Source organism: Lonchura striata, chromosome 6 (assembly GCF_050655825.1).
Source record: "Lonchura striata isolate lonStrDom1 chromosome 6, ASM5065582v1, whole genome shotgun sequence".
Classification (NCBI taxonomy): domain Eukaryota; kingdom Metazoa; phylum Chordata; class Aves; order Passeriformes; family Estrildidae; genus Lonchura; species Lonchura striata.
The window spans coordinates 6,651,180-6,670,923 of NC_140708.1; positions in this window are offsets into that span (position 1 = coordinate 6,651,180).

Here is a 19,744-nt window from a genome sequence, read left to right on the forward strand (position 1 = left end):
CCTGGGAAAGAAAACTCACAGGTCCAGGTTCCTGATGTCAGTTTGTAGGGCTCCCTTGGGTCTATCAGGGCAGCACAAGTTTTAGGTGGGGACAACTTTGGTCTGGGGTCCATCCTTCGATATAAGGATTTTGTGCAGTCAGGTCCCAGCCCAGGGGCCCCTGGGCACATCCTTTGGCCATTTTCCCTTGGAAAGAAAATTCACAGGTCCAGGTTCCTGATGTCAGTTTGTAGGGCTCCCTTGGGTCTATCAGGGCAGCACAAGTTTGTGGTGGGGACAACTTTAGTCTGGGGTCCATCCTTCGACATAAGGATTTTGTGCAGTCAGGGCCCAGCTCAGGGCCAGGGGCCCCTGGGCACATCCTTTGTCCCTTTTCCCTGGGAAAGAAAACTCACAGGTCCAGGTTCCTGATGTCAGTTTGTAGGGCTCTCTTGGGTCTATCAGGGCAGCACAAGTTTGAGGTGGGGACAACTTTGGTCTGGGGTCCATCCTTCGATATAAGGATTTTTTGCAGTCAGGTCCCGGGCCAGGGGCCCCTGGGCTCATCCTTTGGCCATTTCCCCTTGGAAAGAAAACTCACAGGTCCAGGTTCCTGATGTCAGTTTGTAGGGCTCCCTTGGGTCTATCAGGGCAGCACAAGTTTGTGGTGGGGACAACTTTGGTCTGGGGTCCATCCTTCGATATAAGGATTTTGTTCAGTCAGTGCCCAGCTCAGGGCCAGGGGCCCCTGGGAACATCCTTTGTCCCTTTTCCCTGGGAAAGAAAACTCACAGTTCCAGGTTCCTGATGTCAGTTTGTAGGGCTGCCTTGGGTCTACAAGGGCAGCACAAGTTTGAGGTGGGGACAACTTTGGTCTGGGGTCCATCCTTCGATATAAGGATTTTTTGCAGTCATGTCCTGGGCCAGGGGCCCCTGGGCACATCTTTTGTCCCTTTTCCCTGGGAAAGAAAACTCACAGGTCCAGGTTCCTGATGTCAGTTTGTAAGGCTCCCTTGGGTCTATCAGGGCAGCACAAGTTTGAGGTGGGGACAACTTTGGTCTGTGATCCATCCTTCGATATAAGGATTTTTCGAAGACAGGTCGTGGGCCAGGGGCCCTTGGGCACATCCTTTGTCCCTTTTCACTGGGAAAGAAACTCACAGGTCCAGGTTCCTGATGTCAGTTTGTAGGGCTCCCTTGGGTCTATCAGGGCAGCACAAGTTTGAGGAGGGGACAACTTTGGTCTACGATCCACCCTTCGATATAAGGATTTTTTGCAGTCAGGGCCCAGCCCTGGGGACCCTGGGCACATCCTTTGTCCCTTTTCCCTGGGAAAAAAAATTCACAGGTCCAGGTTCCTGATGTCAGTTTGTAGGGCTCTCTGGGGTCTATCAGGGCAGCACAAGTTTGTGGTTGGGACAACTTTAGTCTGGGGTCCATCCTTCGATATAAGGATTTTTTGATCTCAGGTCCCAGCCCAGGGGCCCCTGGGCACATCCTTTATCCCTTTTCCCTGGGAAAGAAAATTCACAGGTCCAGGTTCCTGATGTCAGTTTCTAGGGCTCCCTTGGGTCTATCAGGGCAGCACAAGTTTGAGGAGGGGACAACTTTGGTCTGCGATCCATCCTTCGATATAAGGATTTTGTGCAGTCAGGGCCCAGCTCAGGGCCAGGGGCCCCTGGGCACATCCTTTGTCCCTTTTCCCTGGGAAAGAAAACTCACAGGTCCAGGTTCCTGATGTCAGTTTGTAGGGCTCCCTTGGGTCTACAAGGGCAGCACAAGTTTGAGGTGGGGACAACTTTGGTCTGGGGTCCATCCTTCGATATAAGGATTTTTTGCAGTCAGGGCCTGGGCCAGGGGCCCCTGGGCACATCCTTTGTCCCTTTTCCCTGGGAAAGAAAACTCACAGTTCCAGGTTCCTGATGTCAGTTTGTAGGGCTCCCTTTGGGTCTATCAGGGCAGCACAAGTTTGAGGTGGGGACAACTTTGGTCTGTGATCGATCCTTCGATATAAGGATTTTTGAAGACAGGTCGCGGGCCAGGGGCCCTTGGGCACATCCTTTGTCCCTTTTCCCTAGGAAAGAAACTCACAGGTCCAGGTTCCTGATGTCAGTTTGTAGGGCTCCCTTGGGTCTATCAGGGCAGCACAAGTTTTAGGAGGGGACAACTTTGGTCTGGGGTCCATCCTTCGATATAAGGATTTTGTGCAGTCAGGGCCCAGCTCAGGGCCAGGGGCCCCTGGGCACATCCTTTGTCCCTTTTCCCTGGGAAAGAAAACTCACAGGTCCCGGTTCCTGATGTCAGTTTGCAGGGCTCCCTTGGGTCTATCAGGGCAGCACAAGTTTGTGGTGGGGACAACTTTAGTCTGGGGTCCATCCTTCGATATAAGGATTTTTTGCAGTCAGGGCCCAGCTCAGGGCCAGGGGCCCCTGGGCACATCCTTTGTCCCTTTTCCCTGGGAAAGAAAACTCACAGTTCCAGGTTCCTGATGTCAGTTTGTAGGGCTGCCTTGGGTCTACAAGGGCAGCACAAGTTTGTGGTTGGGACAACTTTAGTCTGGGGTCCATCCTTCGATATAAGGATTTTTTGCAGTCAGGTCCCAGCCCAGGTGCCCCTGGGCACATCCTTTATCCCTTTTACCTGGGAAAGAAAATTCACAGGTCCAGGTTCCTGATGTCAGTTTGTAGGGCTCCCTTGGGTCTATCAGGGCAGCACAAGTTTGAGGTGGGGACAACATTGTTCTGCGATCAATCCTTCGATATAAGGATTTTGTGCAGTCAGGGCCCAGCTCAGGGCCAGGGGCCCCTGGGCACATCCTTTGTCCCTTTTCCCTGGGAAAGAAAACTCACAGTTCCAGGTTCCTGATGTCAGTTTGTAGGGCTGCCTTGGGTCTACAAGGGCAGCACAAGTTTGAGGTGGGGACAACTTTGGTCTGGGGTCCATCCTTCGATATAAGGATTTTTTGCAGTCAGGGCCTGGGCCAGGGGCCCCTGGGCACATCCTTTGTCCCTTTTCCCTGGGAAAGAAAACTCACAGGTCCAGGTTCCTGATGTCAGTTTGTAGGGCTCCCTTTGGGTCTATCAGGGCAGCACAAGTTTGAGGTGGGGACAACTTTGGTCTGTGATCGATCCTTCGATATAAGGATTTTTTGAAGACAGGTCGCGGGCCAGGGGCCCTTGGGCACATCCTTTGTCCCTTTTCCCTGGGAAAGAAACTCACAGGTCCAGGTTCCTGATGTCAGTTTGTAGGGCTCCCTTGGGTCTATCAGGGCAGCACAAGTTTGAGGAGGGGACAACTTTGGTCTGCGATCCATCCTTTGATATAAGGATTTTTTGCAGTCAGGGCCCAGCTCAGGGCCAGCGGCCCCTGGGCACATGCTTTGTCCCTTTTCCCTGGGAAAGAAAACTCACAGGTCCAGGTTCCTGATGTCAGTTTGTAGGGCTCCCTTGGGTCTATCAGGGCAGCACAAGATTGAGGTGGGGACAACTTTGGTCTGGGGTCCATCCTTCGATATAAGGATTTTTTGCAGTCAGGTCCCGGGCCAGGGGCCCCTGGGCACATCCTTTGGCCATTTTCCCTGGGAAAGAAAACTCACAGGTCCAGGTTCCTTATGTCAGTTTGTAGGGCTCCCTTGGGTCTATCAGGGCAGCACAAGTTTGATGTGGGGACAACTTTGGTCTTTGGTCCATCCTTCGATATAAGGACTTTTTTCAGTCAGGTCCCAGCCCAGGGGCCCCTGGGCACATCCTTTGGCCATTTTCCCTTGGAAAGAAAACTCACAGGTCCAGGTTCCTGATGTCAGTTTGTAGGGCTCCCTTGGGTCTATCAGGACAGCACAAGTTTGTGGTGGGGACAACTTCCGTCTACGATCCATCCTTCGATATAAGGATTTTTTGCAGTCAGGTCCAGCCCAGGGGAGCCTCGCACATCCATTGGACATTTCCCCTGGGAAAGAAAACTCAACAGTCCAGGTTCCTGATGTCAGTTTGTAGGGCTCCCTTGGGTCTACAAGGGCAGCACAAGTTTGAGGTGGGGACAACTTCGGTCTGTGATCCATCCTTCGATATAAGGATTTTTTGCAGTCAGGTCCCGGGCCAGGGGCGCCTGGGCACATCCTTTGGCCATTTCCCCTTGGAAAGAAAACTCACAGGTCCAGGTTCCTGATGTCAGTTTGTAGGGCTCCCTTGGGTCTATCAGGGCAGCACAAGTTTGTGGTGGGGACAACTTTAGTCTGGGGTCCATCCTTCGATATAAGGATTTTGTGCAGTCAGGGCCCAGCTCAGGGCCAGGGGCCCCTGGGCACATCCTTTGTCCCTTTTCCCTGGGAAAGAAAACTCACAGTTGCAGGTTCCTGATGTCAGTTTGTAGGGCTGCCTTGGGTCTACAAGGGCAGCACAAGTTTGAGGTGGGGACAACTTTGGTCTGGGGTCCATCCTTCGATATAAGGATTTTTTGAACTCAGGGCCCAGCCCAGGGCCAGCGGCCCCTGGGCACATGCTTTGTCCCTTTTCCCTGGGAAAGAAAACTCACAGGTCCAGGTTCCTGATGTCAGTTTGTAGGGCTCCCTTGGGTCTATCAGGGCAGCACAAGATTGAGGTGGGGACAACTTTGGTCTGGGGTCCATCCTTCGATATAAGGATTTTTTGCAGTCAGGTCCCGGGCCAGGGGCCCCTGGGCACAACCTTTGGCCATTTTCCCTGGGAAAGAAAACTCACAGGTCCAGGTTCCTGATGTCAGTTTGTAGGGCTCCCTTGGGTCTATCAGGGCAGCACAAGTTTTAGGTGGGGACAACTTTGGTCTGGGGTCCATCCTTCGATATAAGGATTTTGTGCAGTCAGGTCCCAGCCCAGGGGCCCCTGGGCACATCCTTTGGCCATTTTCCCTTGGAAAGAAAACTCACAGGTCCAGGTTCCTGATGTCAGTTTGTAGGGCTCCCTTGGGTCTATCAGGGCAGCACAAGTTTGTGGTGGGGACAACTTTAGTCTGGGGTCCATCCTTCGACATAAGGATTTTGTGCAGTCAGGGCCCAGCTCAGGGCCAGGGGCCCCTGGGCACATCCTTTGTCCCTTTTCCCTGGGAAAGAAAACTCACAGGTCCAGGTTCCTGATGTCAGTTTGTAGGGCTCTCTTGGGTCTATCAGGGCAGCACAAGTTTGAGGTGGGGACAACTTTGGTCTGGGGTCCATCCTTCGATATAAGGATTTTTTGCAGTCAGGTCCCGGGCCAGGGGCCCCTGGGCTCATCCTTTGGCCATTTCCCCTTGGAAAGAAAACTCACAGGTCCAGGTTCCTGATGTCAGTTTGTAGGGCTCCCTTGGGTCTATCAGGGCAGCACAAGTTTGTGGTGGGGACAACTTTGGTCTGCGATCCATCCTTCGATATAAGGATTTTGTGCAGTCAGGGCCCAGCTCAGGGCCAGGGGCCCCTGGGAACATCCTTCGTCCCTTTTCCCTGGGAAAGAAAACTCACAGTTCCAGGTTCCTGATGTCAGTTTGTAGGGCTGCCTTGGGTCTACAAGGGCAGCACAAGTTTGAGGTGGGGACAACTTTGGTCTGGGGTCCATCCTTCGATATAAGGATTTTTTGCAGTCATGTCCTGGGCCAGGGGCCCCTGGGCACAACCTTTGTCCCTTTTCCCTGGGAAAGAAAACTCACAGGTCCAGGTTCCTGATGTCAGTTTGTAAGGCTCCCTTGGGTCTATCAGGGCAGCACAAGTTTGAGGTGGGGACAACTTTGGTCTGTGATCGATCCTTCGATATAAGGATTTTTCGAAGACAGGTCGTGGGCCAGGGGCCCTTGGGCACATCCTTTGTCCCTTTTCCCTGGGAAAGAAACTCACAGGTCCAGGTTCCTGATGTCAGTTTGTAGGGCTCCCTTGGGTCTATCAGGGCAGCACAAGTTTGAGGAGGGGACAACTTTGGTCTACGATCCACCCTTCGATATAAGGATTTTTTGCAGTCAGGGCCCAGCCCTGGGGACCCTGGGCACATCCTTTGTCCCTTTTCCCTGGGAAAAAAAATTCACAGGTCCAGGTTCCTGATGTCAGTTTGTAGGGCTCTCTGGGGTCTATCAGGGCAGCACAAGTTTGTGGTTGGGACAACTTTAGTCTGGGGTCCATCCTTCGATATAAGGATTTTTTCATCTCAGGTCCCAGCCCAGGGGCCCCTGGGCACATCCTTTATCCCTTTTCCCTGGGAAAGAAAATTCACAGGTCCAGGTTCCTGATGTCAGTTTGTAGGGCTCCCTTGGGTCTATCAGGGCAGCACAAGTTTGAGGAGGGGACAACTTTGGTCTGCGATCCATCCTTCGATATAAGGATTTTGTGCAGTCAGGGCCCAGCTCAGGGCCAGGGGCCCCTGGGCACATCCTTTGTCCCTTTTCCCTGGGAAAGAAAACTCACAGGTCCAGGTTCCTGATGTCAGTTTGTAGGGCTCCCTTGGGTCTACAAGGGCAGCACAAGTTTGAGGTGGGGACAACTTTGGTCTGGGGTCCATCCTTCGATATAAGGATTTTTTGCAGTCAGGGCCTGGGCCAGGGGCCCCTGGGCACATCCTTTGTCCCTTTTCCCTGGGAAAGAAAACTCACAGTTCCAGGTTCCTGATGTCAGTTTGTAGGGCTCCCTTTGGGTCTATCAGGGCAGCACAAGTTTGAGGTGGGGACAACTTTGGTCTGTGATCGATCCTTCGATATAAGGATTTTTGAAGACAGGTCGCGGGCCAGGGGCCCTTGGGCACATCCTTTGTCCCTTTTCCCTAGGAAAGAAACTCACAGGTCCAGGTTCCTGATGTCAGTTTGTAGGGCTCCCTTGGGTCTATCAGGGCAGCACAAGTTTGTGGTGGGGACAACTTCCGTCTACGATCCATCCTTCGATATATGGCTTTTTGCAGTCAGGTCCAGCCCAGGGGACCCTGTTCACATCCATTGGACATTTCCCCTGGGAAAGAAAACTCACCAGTCCAGGTTCCTGATGTCAGTTTGTAGGGCTCCCTTGGGTCTATCAGGGCAGCACAAGTTTTAGGTGGGGACAACTTTGGTCTGGGGTCCATCCTTCGATATAAGGATTTTTTGCAGTCAGGGCCTGGGCCAGGGGCCCCTGGGCACAACCTTTGTCCCTTTTCCCTGGGAAAGAAAACTCACAGGTCCAGGTTCCTGATGTCAGTTTGTAGGGCTCCCTTGGGTCTATCAGGGCAGCACAAGTTTGAGGTGGGGACAACTTTGGTCTGGGGTCCATCCTTCGATATAAGGATTTTTTGAACTCAGGGCCCAGCCCTGGGGACCCTGGGCACAACCTTTGTCCCTTTTCCCTGGGAAAGAAAACTCACAGGTCCAGGTTCCTGATGTCAGTTTGTAGGGCTCTCTTGGGTCTATCAGGGCAGCACAAGTTTGTGGTTGGGACAACTTTAGTCTGGGGTCCATCCTTCGATATAAGGATTTTTTGCAGTCAGGGCCTGGGCCAGGGGCCCCTGGGCACATCCTTTGTCCCTTTTCCCTGGGAAAGAAAACTCACAGGTCCAGGTTCCTGATGTCAGTTTGTAGGGCTCCCTTGGGTCTATCAGGGCAGCACAAGTTTGAGGAGGGGACAACTTTGGTCTGCGATCCATCCTTCGATATAAGGATTTTGTGCAGTCAGGGTCCAGCTCAGGGCCAGGATCCCCTGGGCACATCCTTTGGCCATTTTCCCTGGGAAAGAAAACTCACAGGTCCAGGTTCCTGATGTCAGTTTGTAGGGCTCCCTTGGGTCTACAAGGGCAGCACAAGTTTGAGGTGGGGACAACTTTGGTCTGGGGTCCATCCTTCGATATAAGGATTTTTTGCAGTCAGGTCCTGGGCCAGGGGCCCCTGGGCACATCCTTTGTCCCTTTTCCCTGGGAAAGAAAACTCACAGGTCCAGGTTCCTGATGTCAGTTTGTAGGGCTCCCTTGGGTCTATCAGGGCAGCACAAGTTTTAGGTGGGGACAACTTTGGTCTGGGGTCCATCCTTCGATATAAGGATTTTTTGCAGTCAGGTCCCAGCCCAGGGGCCCCTGGGCACAACCTTTGGCCATTTTCCCTGGGAAAGAAAACTCACAGGTCCAGGTTCCTGATGTCAGTTTGTAGGGCTCCCTTGGGTCTATCAGGGCAGCACAAGTTTGAGGTGGGGACAACTTTGGTTTGGGGTCCATCATTCGATATAAGGATTTTTTGAAGCCAGGTCGCGGGCCAGGGGCCCTTGGGCACATCCTTTGGCCATTTTCCCTTGGAGAGAAAACTCACAGGTCCAGGTTCCTGATGTCAGTTTGTAGGGCTCCCTTGGGTCTATCAGGCCAGCACAAGTTTGAGGTGGGGACAACTTTAGTCTGGGGTCCATCCTTCGATATAAGGATTTTGTGCAGTCATGGCCCAGCTCAGGGCCAGGGACCCCTGGGCACATCCTTTGTCCCTTTTCCCTGGGAAAGAAAACTCACAGGTCCAGGTTCCTGATGTCAGTTTGTAGGGCTGCCTTGGGTCTACAAGGGCAGCACAAGTTTGAGGTGGGGACAATTTTGGTCTGGGGTCCATCCTTCGATATAAGGATTTTTTGCAGTCAGGTCCCGGGCCAGGGGCCCCTGGGCACATCCTTTGGCCATTTCCCCTTGGAAAGAAAACTCACAGGTCCAGGTTCCTGATGTCAGTTTGTAGGGCTCCCTTGGGTCTATCAGGGCAGCACAAGTTTGTGGTTGGGACAACTTTAGTCTGGGGTCCATCCTTCGATATAAGGATTTTGTGCAGTCAGGGCCCAGCTCAGGGCCAGGGGCCCCTGGGCACATCCTTTGTCCCGTTTCCCTGGGAAAGAAAACTCACAGTTCCAGGTTCCTGATGTCAGTTTGTAGGGCTGCCTTGGGTCTACAAGGGCAGCACAAGTTTGAGGTGGGGACAACTTTGGTCTGGGGTCCATCCTTCGATATAAGGATTTTTTGCAGTCAGGTCCTGGGCCAGAGGCCCTTGGGCACATCCTTTGTCCCTTTTCCCTGGGAAAGAAAACTCAGAGTTCCAGGTTCCTGATGTCAGTTTGTAGGGCTCCCTTGGGTCTATCAGGGCAGCACAAGTTTTAGGTGGGGACAACTTTGGTCTGTGATCGATCCTTCGATATAAGGATTTTTTGAAGACAGGTCGCGGGCCAGGGGCCCTTGGGCACATCCTTTGTCCCTTTTCCCTGGGAAAGAAACTCACAGGTCCAGGTTCCTGATGTCAGTTTGTAGGGCTCCCTTGGGTCTATCAGGGCAGCACAAGTTTGAGGAGGGGACAACTTTGGTCTGCGATCCATCCTTCGATATAAGGATTTTTTGCTGTCAGGGCCCAGCTCAGGGCCAGGGGCCCCTGGGCACATCCTTTGTCCCTTTTCCCTGGGAAAGAAAACTCACAGGTCCCGGTTCCTGATGTCAGTTTGTAGGGCTCCCTTGGGTCTATCAGGGCAGCACAAGTTTGAGGTGGGGACAACATTGGTCTGGGGTCCATCCTTCGATATAAGGATTTTTTGCAGTCAGGTCCCGGGCCAGGGGCCCCTGGGCACAACCTTTGGCCATATTCCCTGGGAAAGAAAACTCACAGGTACAGGTTCCTGATGTCAGTTTGTAGGGCTCCCTTGGGTCTATCAGGGCAGCACAAGTTTTAGGTGGGGACAACTTTGGTCTGGGGTCCATCCTTCGATATAAGGATTTTTTGCAGTCAGGTCCCAGCCCAGGGGCCCCTGGGCACATCCTTTGGCCATTTTCCCTTGGAAAGAAAACTCACAGGTCCAGGTTCCTGATGTCAGTTTGTAGGGCTCCCTTGGGTCTATCAGGGCAGCACAAGTTTGTGGTGGGGACAACTTTAGTCTGGGGTCCATCCTTCGATATAAGGATTTTGTGCAGTCATGGCCCAGCTCAGGACCAGGGGCCCCTGGGCACACCCTTTGTCCCTTTTCCCTGGGAAAGAAAACTCACAGTTCCAGGTTCCTGATGTCAGTTTGTAGGGCTCCCTTGGGTCTACAAGGGCAGCACAAGTTTGAGGTGGGGACAACTTTGGTCTGGGGTCCATCCTTCGATATAAGGATTTTTTCCAGTCAGGTCCCAGCCCAGGGGCCCCTGGGCACATCCTTTGGCCATTTCCCCTTGGAAAGAAAACTCACAGGTCCAGGTTCCTGATGTCAGTTTGTAGGGCTCCCTTGGGTCTATCAGGGCAGCACAAGTTTGTGGTGGGGACAACTTTAGTCTGGGGTCCATCCTTCGATATAAGGATTTTGTGCAGTCAGGGCCCAGCTCAGGGCCAGGGGCCCCTGGGCACATCCTTTGTCCCTTTTCCCTGGGAAAGAAAACTCACAGGTCCAGGTTCCTGATGTCAGTTTGTAGGGCTGCCTTGGGTCTACAAGGGCAGCACAAGTTTGAGGTGGGGACAACTTTGGTCTGGGGTCCATCCTTCGATATAAGGATTTTTTGAACTCAGGGCCCAGCCCTGGGGACCCTGGGCACATCCTTTGTCCCTTTTCCCTGGGAAAGAAAACTCACAGGTCCAGGTTCCTGATGTCAGTTTGTAGGGCTCCCTTGGGTCTATCAGGGCAGCACAAGTTTGAGGAGGGGACAACTTTGGTCTGCGATCCATCCTTCGATATAAGGATTTTTTGCTGTCAGGGCCCAGCTCAGGGCCAGGGGCCCCTGGGCAGATCCTTTGTCCCTTTTCCCTGGGAAAGAAAACTCGCAGGTCCAGGTTCCTGATGTCAGTTTCTAGGGCTCCCTTGGGTCTATCAGGGCAGCACAAGTTTGAGGTGGGGACAACTTTGGTCTGTGATCGATCCTTCGATATAAGGATTTTTTGAAGCCAGGTCGCGGGCCAGGGGCCCTTGGGCACATCCTTTGTCCCTTTTCCCTGGGAAAGAAAACTCACAGTTCCAGGTTCCTGATGTCAGTTTGTAGGGCTCCCTTTGGGTCTATCAGGGCAGCACAAGTTTGAGGTGGGGACAACTTTGGTCTGTGATCGATCCTTCGATATAAGGATTTTTTGAAGACAGGTCGCGGGCCAGGGGCCCTTGGGCACATCCTTTGTCCCTTTTCCCTGGGAAAGAAACTCACAGGTCCAGGTTCCTGATGTCAGTTTGTAGGGCTCCCTTGGGTCTATCAGGGCAGCACAAGTTTGAGGAGGGGACAACTTTGGTCTGCGATCCATCCTTTGATATAAGGATTTTTTGCAGTCAGGGCCCAGCCCAGGGCCAGCGGCCCCTGGGCACATGCTTTGTCCCTTTTCCCTGGGAAAGAAAACTCACAGGTCCAGGTTCCTGATGTCAGTTTGTAGGGCTCCCTTGGGTCTATCAGGGCAGCACAAGATTGAGGTGGGGACAACTTTGGTCTGGGGTCCATCCTTCGATATAAGGATTTTTTGCAGTCAGGTCCCGGGCCAGGGGCCCCTGGGCACATCCTTTGGCCATTTTCCCTGGGAAAGAAAACTCACAGGTCCAGGTTCCTTATGTCAGTTTGTAGGGCTCCCTTGGGTCTATCAGGGCAGCACAAGTTTGATGTGGGGACAACTTTGGTCTTTGGTCCATCCTTCGATATAAGGACTTTTTTCAGTCAGGTCCCAGCCCAGGGGCCCCTGGGCACATCCTTTGGCCATTTTCCCTTGGAAAGAAAACTCACAGGTCCAGGTTCCTGATGTCAGTTTGTAGGGCTCCCTTGGGTCTATCAGGACAGCACAAGTTTGTGGTGGGGACAACTTCCGTCTACGATCCATCCTTCGATATAAGGATTTTTTGCAGTCAGGTCCAGCCCAGGGGAGCCTCGCACATCCATTGGACATTTCCCCTGGGAAAGAAAACTCACAGTTCCAGGTTCCTGATGTCAGTTTGTAGGGCTCCCTTGGGTCTACAAGGGCAGCACAAGTTTGAGGTGGGGACAACTTCGGTCTGTGATCCATCCTTCGATATAAGGATTTTTTGCAGTCAGGTCCCGGGCCAGGGGCGCCTGGGCACATCCTTTGGCCATTTCCCCTTGGAAAGAAAACTCACAGGTCCAGGTTCCTGATGTCAGTTTGTAGGGCTCCCTTGGGTCTATCAGGGCAGCACAAGTTTGTGGTGGGGACAACTTTAGTCTGGGGTCCATCCTTCGATATAAGGATTTTGTGCAGTCAGGGCCCAGCTCAGGGCCAGGGGCCCCTGGGCACATCCTTTGTCCCTTTTCCCTGGGAAAGAAAACTCACAGTTGCAGGTTCCTGATGTCAGTTTGTAGGGCTGCCTTGGGTCTACAAGGGCAGCACAAGTTTGAGGTGGGGACAACTTTGGTCTGGGGTCCATCCTTCGATATAAGGATTTTTTGAACTCAGGGCCCAGCCCAGGGCCAGCGGCCCCTGGGCACATGCTTTGTCCCTTTTCCCTGGGAAAGAAAACTCACAGGTCCAGGTTCCTGATGTCAGTTTGTAGGGCTCCCTTGGGTCTATCAGGGCAGCACAAGATTGAGGTGGGGACAACTTTGGTCTGGGGTCCATCCTTCGATATAAGGATTTTTTGCAGTCAGGTCCCGGGCCAGGGGCCCCTGGGCACAACCATTGGCCATTTTCCCTGGGAAAGAAAACTCACAGGTCCAGGTTCCTGATGTCAGTTTGTAGGGCTCCCTTGGGTCTATCAGGCCAGCACAAGTTTTAGGTGGGGACAACTTTGGTCTGGGGTCCATCCTTCGATATAAGGATTTTGTGCAGTCAGGTCCCAGCCCAGGGGCCCCTGGGCACATCCTTTGGCCATTTTCCCTTGGAAAGAAAACTCACAGGTCCAGGTTCCTGATGTCAGTTTGTAGGGCTCCCTTGGGTCTATCAGGGCAGCACAAGTTTGTGGTGGGGACAACTTTAGTCTGGGGTCCATCCTTCGACATAAGGATTTTGTGCAGTCAGGGCCCAGCTCAGGGCCAGGGGCCCCTGGGCACATCCTTTGTCCCTTTTCCCTGGGAAAGAAAACTCACAGGTCCAGGTTCCTGATGTCAGTTTGTAGGGCTCTCTTGGGTCTATCAGGGCAGCACAAGTTTGAGGTGGGGACAACTTTGGTCTGGGGTCCATCCTTCGATATAAGGATTTTTTGCAGTCAGGTCCCGGGCCAGGGGCCCCTGGGCTCATCCTTTGGCCATTTCCCCTTGGAAAGAAAACTCACAGGTCCAGGTTCCTGATGTCAGTTTGTAGGGCTCCCTTGGGTCTATCAGGGCAGCACAAGTTTGTGGTGGGGACAACTTTGGTCTGCGATCCATCCTTCGATATAAGGATTTTGTGCAGTCAGGGCCCAGCTCAGGGCCAGGGGCCCCTGGGAACATCCTTCGTCCCTTTTCCCTGGGAAAGAAAACTCACAGTTCCAGGTTCCTGATGTCAGTTTGTAGGGCTGCCTTGGGTCTACAAGGGCAGCACAAGTTTGAGGTGGGGACAACTTTGGTCTGGGGTCCATCCTTCGATATAAGGATTTTTTGCAGTCATGTCCTGGGCCAGGGGCCCCTGGGCACAACCTTTGTCCCTTTTCCCTGGGAAAGAAAACTCACAGGTCCAGGTTCCTGATGTCAGTTTGTAAGGCTCCCTTGGGTCTATCAGGGCAGCACAAGTTTGAGGTGGGGACAACTTTGGTCTGTGATCGATCCTTCGATATAAGGATTTTTCGAAGACAGGTCGTGGGCCAGGGGCCCTTGGGCACATCCTTTGTCCCTTTTCCCTGGGAAAGAAACTCACAGGTCCAGGTTCCTGATGTCAGTTTGTAGGGCTCCCTTGGGTCTATCAGGGCAGCACAAGTTTGAGGAGGGGACAACTTTGGTCTACGATCCACCCTTCGATATAAGGATTTTTTGCAGTCAGGGCCCAGCCCTGGGGACCCTGGGCACATCCTTTGTCCCTTTTCCCTGGGAAAAAAAATTCACAGGTCCAGGTTCCTGATGTCAGTTTGTAGGGCTCTCTGGGGTCTATCAGGGCAGCACAAGTTTGTGGTTGGGACAACTTTAGTCTGGGGTCCATCCTTCGATATAAGGATTTTTTGATCTCAGGTCCCAGCCCAGGGGCCCCTGGGCACATCCTTTATCCCTTTTCCCTGGGAAAGAAAATTCACAGGTCCAGGTTCCTGATGTCAGTTTGTAGGGCTCCCTTGGGTCTATCAGGGCAGCACAAGTTTGAGGAGGGGACAACTTTGGTCTGCGATCCATCCTTCGATATAAGGATTTTGTGCAGTCAGGGCCCAGCTCAGGGCCAGGGGCCCCTGGGCACATCCTTTGTCCCTTTTCCCTGGGAAAGAAAACTCACAGGTCCAGGTTCCTGATGTCAGTTTGTAGGGCTCCCTTGGGTCTACAAGGGCAGCACAAGTTTGAGGTGGGGACAACTTTGGTCTGGGGTCCATCCTTCGATATAAGGATTTTTTGCAGTCAGGGCCTGGGCCAGGGGCCCCTGGGCACATCCTTTGTCCCTTTTCCCTGGGAAAGAAAACTCACAGTTCCAGGTTCCTGATGTCAGTTTGTAGGGCTCCCTTTGGGTCTATCAGGGCAGCACAAGTTTGAGGTGGGGACAACTTTGGTCTGTGATCGATCCTTCGATATAAGGATTTTTGAAGACAGGTCGCGGGCCAGGGGCCCTTGGGCACATCCTTTGTCCCTTTTCCCTAGGAAAGAAACTCACAGGTCCAGGTTCCTGATGTCAGTTTGTAGGGCTCCCTTGGGTCTATCAGGGCAGCACAAGTTTGTGGTGGGGACAACTTCCGTCTACGATCCATCCTTCGATATATGGCTTTTTGCAGTCAGGTCCAGCCCAGGGGACCCTGTTCACATCCATTGGACATTTCCCCTGGGAAAGAAAACTCACCAGTCCAGGTTCCTGATGTCAGTTTGTAGGGCTCCCATGGGTCTATCAGGGCAGCACAAGTTTTAGGTGGGGACAACTTTGGTCTGGGGTCCATCCTTCGATATAAGGATTTTTTGCAGTCAGGGCCTGGGCCAGGGGCCCCTGGGCACAACCTTTGTCCCTTTTCCCTGGGAAAGAAAACTCACAGGTCCAGGTTCCTGATGTCAGTTTGTAGGGCTCCCTTGGGTCTATCAGGGCAGCACAAGTTTGAGGTGGGGACAACTTTGGTCTGGGGTCCATCCTTCGATGTAAGGATTTTTTGAACTCAGGGCCCAGCCCTGGGGACCCTGGGCACAACCTTTGTCCCTTTTCCCTGGGAAAGAAAACTCACAGGTCCAGGTTCCTGATGTCAGTTTGTAGGGCTCTCTTGGGTCTATCAGGGCAGCACAAGTTTGTGGTTGGGACAACTTTAGTCTGGGGTCCATCCTTCGATATAAGGATTTTTTGCAGTCAGGGCCTGGGCCAGGGGCCCCTGGGCACATCCTTTGTCCCTTTTCCCTGGGAAAGAAAACTCACAGGTCCAGGTTCCTGATGTCAGTTTGTAGGGCTCCCTTGGGTCTATCAGGGCAGCACAAGTTTGTGGTTGGGACAACTTTAGTCTGGGGTCCATCCTTCGATATAAGGATTTTTTGCAGTCAGGGCCTGGGCCAGGGGCCCCTGGGCACATCCTTTGTCCCTTTTCCCTGGGAAAGAAAACTCACAGTTCCAGGTTCCTGATGTCAGTTTGTAGGGCTGCCTTGGGTCTACAAGGGCAGCACAAGTTTGTGGTTGGGACAACTTTAGTCTGGGGTCCATCCTTCGATATAAGGATTTTTTGCAGTCAGGTCCCAGCCCAGGTGCCCCTGGGCACATCCTTTATCCCTTTTACCTGGGAAAGAAAATTCACAGGTCCAGGTTCCTGATGTCAGTTTGTAGGGCTCCCTTGGGTCTATCAAGGCAGCACAAGTTTGAGGTGGGGACAACATTGGTCTGCGATCAATCCTTCGATATAAGGATTTTGTGCAGTCAGGGCCCAGCTCAGGGCCAGGGGCCCCTGGGCACATCCTTTGTCCCTTTTCCCTGGGAAAGAAAACTCACAGTTCCAGGTTCCTGATGTCAGTTTGTAGGGCTGCCTTGGGTCTACAAGGGCAGCACAAGTTTGAGGTGGGGACAACTTTGGTCTGGGGTCCATCCTTCGATATAAGGATTTTTTGCAGTCAGGGCCTGGGCCAGGGGCCCCTGGGCACATCCTTTGTCCCTTTTCCCTGGGAAAGAAAACTCACAGGTCCAGGTTCCTGATGTCAGTTTGTAGGGCTCCCTTTGGGTCTATCAGGGCAGCACAAGTTTGAGGTGGGGACAACTTTGGTCTGTGATCGATCCTTCGATATAAGGATTTTTTGAAGACAGGTCGCGGGCCAGGGGCCCTTGGGCACATCCTTTGTCCCTTTTCCCTGGGAAAGAAACTCACAGGTCCAGGTTCCTGATGTCAGTTTGTAGGGCTCCCTTGGGTCTATCAGGGCAGCACAAGTTTGAGGAGGGGACAACTTTGGTCTGCGATCCATCCTTTGATATAAGGATTTTTTGCAGTCAGGGCCCAGCCCAGGGCCAGCGGCCCCGGGGCACATGCTTTGTCCCTTTTCCCTGGGAAAGAAAACTCACAGGTCCAGGTTCCTGATGTCAGTTTGTAGGGCTCCCTTGGGTCTATCAGGGCAGCACAAGATTGAGGTGGGGACAACTTTGGTCTGGGGTCCATCCTTCGATATAAGGATTTTTTGCAGTCAGGTCCCGGGCCAGGGGCCCCTGGGCACATCCTTTGGCCATTTTCCCTGGGAAAGAAAACTCACAGGTCCAGGTTCCTTATGTCAGTTTGTAGGGCTCCCTTGGGTCTATCAGGGCAGCACAAGTTTGATGTGGGGACAACTTTGGTCTTTGGTCCATCCTTCGATATAAGGACTTTTTTCAGTCAGGTCCCAGCCCAGGGGCCCCTGGGCACATCCTTTGGCCATTTTCCCTTGGAAAGAAAACTCACAGGTCCAGGTTCCTGATGTCAGTTTGTAGGGCTCCCTTGGGTCTATCAGGACAGCACAAGTTTGTGGTGGGGACAACTTCCGTCTACGATCCATCCTTCGATATAAGGATTTTTTGCAGTCAGGTCCCGGGCCAGGGGCGCCTGGGCACATCCTTTGGCCATTTCCCCTTGGAAAGAAAACTCACAGGTCCAGGTTCCTGATGTCAGTTTGTAGGGCTCCCTTGGGTCTATCAGGGCAGCACAAGTTTGTGGTGGGGACAACTTTGGTCTGGGGTCCATCCTTCGATATAAGGATTTTGTGCAGTCAGGTCCCGGGCCAGGGGCCCCTGGGCACATCCTTTGACCATTTTCCCTGGGAAAGAAAACTCACAGTTCCAGGTTCCTGATGTCAGTTTGTAGGGCTGCCTTGGGTCTACAAGGGCAGCACAAGTTTGAGGTGGGGACAACTTTGGTCTGGGGTCCATCCTTCGATATAAGGATTTTTTGCAGTCAGGGCCTGGGCCAGGGGCCCCTGGGCACATCCTTTGACCATTTTCCCTGGGAAAGAAAACTCACAGGTCCAGGTTCCTGATGTCAGTTTGTAGGGCTCCCTTGGGTCTATCAGGGCAGCACAAGTTTGAGGTGGGGACAACTTTGGTCTGTGATCGATCCTTCGATATAAGGATTTTTTGAAGACAGGTCGCGGGCCAGGGGCCCTTGGGCACATCCTTTGTCCCTTTTCCCTGGGAAAGAAACTCACAGGTCCAGGTTCCTGATGTCAGTTTGTAGGGCTCCCTTGGGTCTATCAGGGCAGCACAAGTTTGAGGAGGGGACAACTTTGGTCTGCGATCCATCCTTTGATATAAGGATTTTTTGCAGTCAGGGCCCAGCCCAGGGCCAGCGGCCCCGGGGCACATGCTTTGTCCCTTTTCCCTGGGAAAGAAAACTCACAGGTCCAGGTTCCTGATGTCAGTTTGTAGGGCTCCCTTGGGTCTATCAGGGCAGCACAAGATTGAGGTGGGGACAACTTTGGTCTGGGGTCCATCCTTCGATATAAGGATTTTTTGCAGTCAGGTCCCGGGCCAGGGGCCCCTGGGCACATCCTTTGGCCATTTTCCCTGGGAAAGAAAACTCACAGGTCCAGGTTCCTTATGTCAGTTTGTAGGGCTCCCTTGGGTCTATCAGGGCAGCACAAGTTTGATGTGGGGACAACTTTGGTCTTTGGTCCATCCTTCGATATAAGGACTTTTTTCAGTCAGGTCCCAGCCCAGGGGCCCCTGGGCACATCCTTTGGCCATTTTCCCTTGGAAAGAAAACTCACAGGTCCAGGTTCCTGATGTCAGTTTGTAGGGCTCCCTTGGGTCTATCAGGACAGCACAAGTTTGTGGTGGGGACAACTTCCGTCTACGATCCATCCTTCGATATAAGGATTTTTTGCAGTCAGGTCCAGCCCAGGGGAGCCTCGCACATCCATTGGACATTTCCCCTGGGAAAGAAAACTCACCAGTCCAGGTTCCTGATGTCAGTTTGTAGGGCTCCCTTGGGTCTACAAGGGCAGCACAAGTTTGAGGTGGGGACAACTTCGGTCTGTGATCCATCCTTCGATATAAGGATTTTTTGCAGTCAGGTCCCGGGCCAGGGGCGCCTGGGCACATCCTTTGGCCATTTCCCCTTGGAAAGAAAACTCACAGGTCCAGGTTCCTGATGTCAGTTTGTAGGGCTCCCTTGGGTCTATCAGGGCAGCACAAGATTGAGGTGGGGACAACTTTGGTCTGGGGTCCATCCTTCGATATAAGGATTTTTTGCAGTCAGGTCCCGGGCCAGGGGCCCCTGGGCACAACCATTGGCCATTTTCCCTGGGAAAGAAAACTCACAGGTCCAGGTTCCTGATGTCAGTTTGTAGGGCTCCCTTGGGTCTATCAGGCCAGCACAAGTTTTAGGTGGGGACAACTTTGGTCTGGGGTCCATCCTTCGATATAAGGATTTTGTGCAGTCAGGTCCCAGCCCAGGGGCCCCTGGGCACATCCTTTGGCCATTTTCCCTTGGAAAGAAAACTCACAGGTCCAGGTTCCTGATGTCAGTTTGTAGGGCTCCCTTGGGTCTATCAGGGCAGCACAAGTTTGTGGTGGGGACAACTTTAGTCTGGGGTCCATCCTTCGACATAAGGATTTTGTGCAGTCAGGGCCCAGCTCAGGGCCAGGGGCCCCTGGGCACATCCTTTGTCCCTTTTCCCTGGGAAAGAAAACTCACAGGTCCAGGTTCCTGATGTCAGTTTGTAGGGCTCTCTTGGGTCTATCAGGGCAGCACAAGTTTGAGGTGGGGACAACTTTGGTCTGGGGTCCATCCTTCGATATAAGGATTTTTTGCAGTCAGGTCCCGGGCCAGGGGCCCCTGGGCTCATCCTTTGGCCATTTCCCCTTGGAAAGAAAACTCACAGGTCCAGGTTCCTGATGTCAGTTTGTAGGGCTCCCTTGGGTCTATCAGGGCAGCACAAGTTTGTGGTGGGGACAACTTTGGTCTGCGATCCATCCTTCGATATAAGGATTTTGTGCAGTCAGGGCCCAGCTCAGGGCCAGGGGCCCCTGGGAACATCCTTCGTCCCTTTTCCCTGGGAAAGAAAACTCACAGTTCCAGGTTCCTGATGTCAGTTTGTAGGGCTGCCTTGGGTCTACAAGGGCAGCACAAGTTTGAGGTGGGGACAACTTTGGTCTGGGGTCCATCCTTCGATATAAGGATTTTTTGCAGTCATGTCCTGGGCCAGGGGCCCCTGGGCACAACCTTTGTCCCTTTTCCCTGGGAAAGAAAACTCACAGGTCCAGGTTCCTGATGTCAGTTTGTAAGGCTCCCTTGGGTCTATCAGGGCAGCACAAGTTTGAGGTGGGGACAACTTTGGTCTGTGATCGATCCTTCGATATAAGGATTTTTCGAAGACAGGTCGTGGGCCAGGGG